Source organism: Chrysochloris asiatica, unplaced genomic scaffold, assembly GCF_000296735.1.
Source record: "Chrysochloris asiatica unplaced genomic scaffold, ChrAsi1.0 scaffold00221, whole genome shotgun sequence".
In the NCBI taxonomy this organism is placed as follows: domain Eukaryota; kingdom Metazoa; phylum Chordata; class Mammalia; order Afrosoricida; family Chrysochloridae; genus Chrysochloris; species Chrysochloris asiatica.
The window spans coordinates 2,243,421-2,250,222 of record NW_006408739.1 but is presented as its reverse complement, the minus strand read 5'-3'; positions in this window follow the sequence as shown (position 1 = coordinate 2,250,222).

Sequence of the window (6,802 nt, the reverse complement as noted above, 5' to 3'; positions counted from 1 at the left end):
ACTGAAGGCACTACTGGCAAAGAAGAAGGCTCCAGTAATTGATAGAATACAAATTGAAGTATTTCAAAAAATGGATGCAGCACTGAAAGCACTCACTCATCCATGTCAAGAAATTTGGAAAACAGCTACCTACCTAATTGACTGGAAGTGATTCATATTTGTGCCCATTCCAAAATGAAATGTGGAACTCATTGGACAACATCCTTAATATGTTATTGCTAAAGATAATTCAAAAATGACTGCAGTAGTACAATCAGAGGCAGCTGCTGGAGGTTCAAGCTGGATTCAGATGGGGATATGGAAGACATTGCTGATGGAAGATAGATCTTGGATGAAAGCAGAGACTATCAGAAAGATGTTTACCTGTGCTTTATTGACTATGCAAAGGCTTTCAATTGTGGGGAACATGATAAGCTATTGACAACATTGCAGAAAATGAGTATTCTGGAACACTTAATTGTGCTCATGAAGAGCCTGTACATAGATCAAGAAGCAGTTGTTCAAACAGAGCAAGGGGACACTGAATGGTTTAAAATCAGAAAAGGTGTGCACCAAGGTTGTATTCCATATGTATTCAATCTGTATGCTGAGCAAATAATTCAAGAAGTTGGATATATGAAAAGGAATGTGGCATCAGGATTGGAAGAAGACTCATTAATAACTTGCGATTGCAGATGATACAACCTTGCTTGCTGAAAGCAAAGAAGACTTAAAATACTTACTGATGAAGATCAAAGGCCACAGCCTCCAATATGGACTTCACCTCACTGTAAAGAAAATAAAAACCCTCACCACTGGACCAATAAATGAAGAAAAGACTGTAATTAACAAAGACTTAATTTTGCTTGGAGTCACCATCAACACTCATGGAAGCAGCAGTTAAGAAATCAAGACATTGCATTAGGGTATCTGCTGCACAAGACCTCTTTAAAGTGTTCAAGAGCAAAATTGTCAGTTTGAGAACTAAGGTGCACCTGACCCAACCCATGGTATTTTCATTAGCCTCATATCATGTTACAATGATTAAAGAAGACCGTGAAAGAATTGATGCATTTGAGTTATGGTGTTTGAGAAGAATATTAAAAGTACTATGGACTGCCAAAGGAACAAACAAATGAAAAAAAGTATGGCCAAAATGCTCCTTAGAAGCCAGGATGGCCAGAGTTCATCTCTCAAACTCTGGGCATATTATCAGGAGGGACCAGTCCCTGGAGAAGGACATCATGCTTGGTAAAGTAGAGGGTCAGCGAAAAAGAGGAAATCCCCAACAAGATGGATTGGCACAGTGGCAGCAGCAATGGGCTCAAGCATAGCAATGATTGTGAGATTGGCGCAGAATCAGTGTTTCATTCTGTTGTGCATAAGTCAGTACTCACTCAATGGCACCTAACAACAACAACTCTTTGGAAAAGTTATATTACATTCAATGCCAGCCAGAACAATGAAAATATTTTAAGAATTGCAAATATTGGACACTCAGCTAGCTACAAACACCCTTTTAACATTTTTGGGAGGGGGAAAAACAAAACAAAACAGGTTAATAATGAACTGAGATCACACTGTTTAATGTCTTAATGCTAAACTGTGCTTATTTGCTGCTAATCAAAACATTTTTTTTTAATTCGAAGTGATAGCACTTAATGTTCTGTTAACTATGCAGTGAGCTAATCAATTTGTCCCTTAAATGGATGTTCAACTGATTAAGAGAAACTAATCATCAGTTATGAAACCCATATGGCACACATGTTCCAGGATAAAATACTTTCATGCTACCTTGGGGCAGCAATTCTGTCTCCTCAAATTACCTTTTATTTCACATTTTTCCTTAAGTATGTCAATTATATTCTTATTTGTGGGTTAGAAATTAAAACTTATTTCAACCTTTATTTATCAATCAAATCAAGGGCAATGATACACTAGGTATAAATTCTTATTTAAACTCAAATGACAGGACCTACATTGTTGTTGTTGAGTGCCATCAAGTCCGTTCTGATGCATAGCGACCTACAGGGGCTTTCCAAGAAGCAGATGGTAGGTTTGAACCACCAGCCTTGGGGTTAGCAGTCCAGTGCTTATCCCATAGTGCTGCATCTGGACACCAAGAGTAAGGCAAATAAATTAGTATTCAGGATTAAGAATGGGTTGCTATGAACATTGAAAAATAACAATGAATCTATAAAACACTTCACAACACGGATAAACCTGGAGGATATTATGCTCAGTGAAATTAGTCAATCACAAAAGGACAAATATTGTATGAGATCAATGTTGTAAAGAGTTAAGACTTTTCTTGATAAAAGCAACATTCTATGATGGTGACAGGGGATGAGGGAGGGATTATACGTGAGTTTGAGGGTTGTTGTTGTTGTTAAGTGCTGTAGAGTCAATTCCGAACCATAGCAACTCTGTATAGGGTTTCCAAGGAGCAACTGGTGAGCTTGAACCACTGACCTTGCAGTTCAAACAACTTTGCAGTCTGATGCATTAGCCACAGTGCCACACCAGGACTCCGGGTTTGAGGGTAGACACATATTAATATGGGTGACAGAGCAAGCAATCTACAACAAGAGAAAGTTTGGCAGAAGAAAGATAAAGGTATTGGGAGACACAGGGAGGAATGCAAGAGTTAAGGTTAATTGAGGTAAGTAAATACTGTTAACTGATGGTACATAGAAAGAATTGTAATCATTGTAATGAACCAAAATATATGATTTGTTGAATGTAAAACTGATGATCTGCTCTGTAAACCTTCACTCAGTTCACAATAAAAAGTTTTTTTTTTAAAAAAAATAGGTTGCTATGAGTGAAAACAGACAGTTTATAAATTTAGGTTCCCTGGAATGGTGCTGTAGGATTAGCACAGGACCGTAAGGTCAATTGAACTACAAGGTCAGTGGTTCAAACTCATCAGCTACTCCTTGGAAACTCTACGTTGCTGTCGTTAAAATACCCTCGAGTCAGTTCCAACCCATAGCGATTTCCGAGGAGCAGCTGGTGAACTTGAATTGCTGACCTCGCATTTCAAACTGACTTTGCAGTCTGGCACATTAACCCACAACACCACACCAGGACTCCTGGAAACCCTATACAGGCTCACACTTAACAACAACAACAATACTATAAAGAAGATTTAAGTACGTTAATTATTCTAAAAAGATAGTTCTATCTGACAATATTAATGTATTATAAAATTATTAAACATCTATGAGGGGGCTTCAAAAAGTTCATGGAAAAATGGAATTAAAAGATAATGGAATGTCTCCATGAACATTTTTAAGCCTCTTGGTATTATGTGTCAGGTATTGTCCTAAACACCAAAAATATAAAAGCATGTAAGACAAAGTCCTTGATCTTAAAAAGCCAACTAAGGGGAGAACAAACAAGATGGTGGACCGGGTGGAAGTACAGTGATGCGCTCCATCAGCAACAACACAGAATACTGGACCAAGCAGTTTCAGAGGATGGTCCCAGAACTCTGAATCACATATAAAGGAATAATTAAAAGGTTAGAAGGCTTACAGCTAGGGGAATTTGTAGCAGAAGCAAGAAATCCATTGCTTTCTAATTCAAGATGCTCAGCTGCTCCTGGGCTGCCATGTTGGGAGAGACCAAGCAGGGAAAGATCAGAACAGCCACAGACATCTGACAGAACCACAGAGATAAAGGTGTGGACATTCTTTTTTCTTTTTATCTGGTCATTGGTCTCTTGCTGTCTGCACACCTCCATTCTGGTGACTAGAGGGGGTGCCAGAGGGAGTGGACACCCCACCCCACCCCCCATCCCTGGAGGGTTCTATGACACATGTGCACAGATCTCCTCAAAATTTAAAGTGACAATTTCCACTTAAAACCAAAAGGCAGTGCAAAATGGCCACAGCCGTCCCTGAACTGTTTATCACTAGGAAAAAGGCCTGAATGGAGATTGTGGAACAGGACAGGCAGACTAAAAAGGAAATAGGCCTAAAATTAAATCCTGAATTACCTCACAATGAGCAACAGTGGCATCTTGAAATTTCACAGGAAGAAAATTGAAAAGGGAAGACCATCTCCTGATCACATATACCTGGAGGCAATCAGAAAGCATAAAAAATACCAAAATACACACCCATCTAAGTATTAAGGCCTGATTCGTAACCACTACGCTACCAGAGCTCCTTACTCATAGAGGTAGTAACTCTAAATACCAACAGAGTGGGAAGGAGTCGTCACATCAAGTATCAATGAACACAGGATAGATAGGAATGGACAACTTAGACATTGGCTACCTAAAATGAGGGAGCAATAAAGGCACAAAGTGATTGGCTTACAAGGTTTCAAGAGGGAGTTTAGTTTAAGAGTATGGGTATGGGGGGAAGAAAGTGTTCCCACTGAATAGTTTTCATCTTGACTAGATTGGTCTGACGAAAAGAGATGGGGATAAGATTCATATGATTCAATAATGAATAATTGTTATTATGACTCATTGTGACTGTCACAATTGTAAAGGTAGAAGTTTTGTAACAAAACAGGCGAGTAGTTAATCTTACAGTCCAGAAACAGAGGATCCTAGGACCATCAAGGAAGAAGAGCACAAGCAGAATGTGGGACCTTATCCTGAGAAGCAGCGACGCTAGAGACAGTGGCAGAGATGGGGACATGGAGAGGGGGAGTGGCCGAGGACTCTAGATTCATGGGAAGAGAGAGACTAAGAGCTGGTGGCTAGGAAGCAGACTTGCAGAATGTGCCCTTTGGAGGTGTAAATTATTATATATGCCTGAGTGTTTTTTGTTTTTTTAAAAAAAGCTAAAGTGAATAGAGAGAAATACTTTTAACTGATGGTGCATGGAGGGGACTATAATCATTGTAATGTAACAAGGTGTATAATTTGTTGAATGTAAAACTGATGATCTGCCCACAATAAAAACCTTCAAAAAAAAAACAAAATAAACGTTTTATAGCATAGTGTTACGAATCAGGCTGTGAACCGCAAGGTCAGTAGTTCGAAACTACCAGCTGTTCTGCGTGAAAAAGATGAGGCTTTCTGCTTGCATAAAGATTTATAGCCTCAGAAACCCTGTACAGGTTCGCTATGAGTCGGAACCGACTTCACGGCACATAACAACAACAAATAATTTACACATCAACAATCAACAGGTGGATATGGCTACTCATGTCTGAAAAGAAGCATGGTTTACTGACTCCAAATTCAATGTGTCAGCAGTAAGGATGCCTGGGCTCTGTCTTGTAGCTCTCACTAATCCCTTGCTTGATTTTGTTGTTGTTAAGTGCCATCAATTCCCACTCATAACGACCCTGTATACAGTTTCTGAGGATCAGCTGGTGAGTTTGAACCTTGAGGTTCAAACCGGTATTGAAGTATTTTAATCCTCTATCTGTACTTCAATTTTTTCCATCTGCAAAAGAGCAACGAACTTTCCACTGAGCAGTAGAGGTCAATTTCAGATCATTTGTAGGAAAACCAGGGCATCCTCAAGGGCTTCTGCATTTGGAATTCAAATGCAAAGTGCATTAGTCAATCAATCATTCAGTCAGCAAGTGCTTATTTATTGATCACCTGCTGAGTGTTCCCTAGGACACCAGGCCCTGTGGGAGGCACAGAGAAGATGAACCAACATGACCACTTCCCTCAATTAAGTACCATCTTTGTTGGGAAGAAACTAAGATATAATAACACTGAAAAGAGAAAATGAATAAATGAGTGATATATGTTAGTTGAATACTATATGCTTGACACTCTTATGCTTTTAATTTTGTTAGGCCCTTTCATGTGTTGTGTTAAAGAGTCAACAAGCTAGATTGAGGAGTCTTTTAAGATCCAAAGAAGGTTAGAGGAAAGAGGTATCAATTAAACTGCAGCCATCCAGGGATGGCTGCAGTGAAGTTAGATGACTTGAACGGAGCCAAGATGTTGCGCTGCTCTGGAGCAGAGTAATTGCATAGAAGGGAACACATTTCAGAGGAAAGGGATCAAGTCCAAAGGATACAAATAGCAGGACATGCTTGTCCTGGTGTGTTTATGGGCATAAGCTTTAACTGGAACAGAGGTCTTATTAAAGGATGGTGGGAAACCAGAGGTGGACTTTGGAAGCTCAATTAAAATTTTGCAGGAATGTTATTTTAGAAGAAAGTTTTTAGGAATATGAAAATATTTGAAATAGGGAGAGGTTGGATTTTCTAGAGCAAGTAACCAATACAAAAGAAGTTTAAGGGACACGATTTGGTAGTGTCATGGTGACCAGAATTTTGGCCACAGTAACTAAAGCACCAGGTTATTACCTCCTTCTGACACCATATTTCTAATTTCTGAATACAGTTCTGATCATTTGTAAAATAATGTATCAGTTAGGGATTTAGATTTGCAATTTAATTTACTTAACTTGTAATGGCAGATGGCTGATGCAATATAATGTGCTAATCCTACTTGTCCAATTTGAGGTTTGTCATGCAAAGATTTTCTCAAGAAGAAAACAGCTGTTTATTTGCCAAACTTTTTTTTTTCACTGTCTTCCTGTGAGTACCAGGCATAGGTGAAATCAGGCCATACGTCCTGTGGGGTCTTCAAAGCTTTTCCTGTGATAAGAAGCTGGGGGTCAAAGATATGAAGAAGCAAGACAAAGCTGCCACTACAGCTTCCCTCCCTGCATGCCCATTGCTGTGCTGTATCCAGGCCTTGCTAACATAAAAGTTCCTGAGGAAGAGTTGGGAAGGAGGAAGAGAGGAGATGTAAAAAGTTGAAAGAGGGAAGGTTAAGAACAAACATTCTCATGTCTCTTTAGACATGAGAATGGTGTGGTACTGCAGG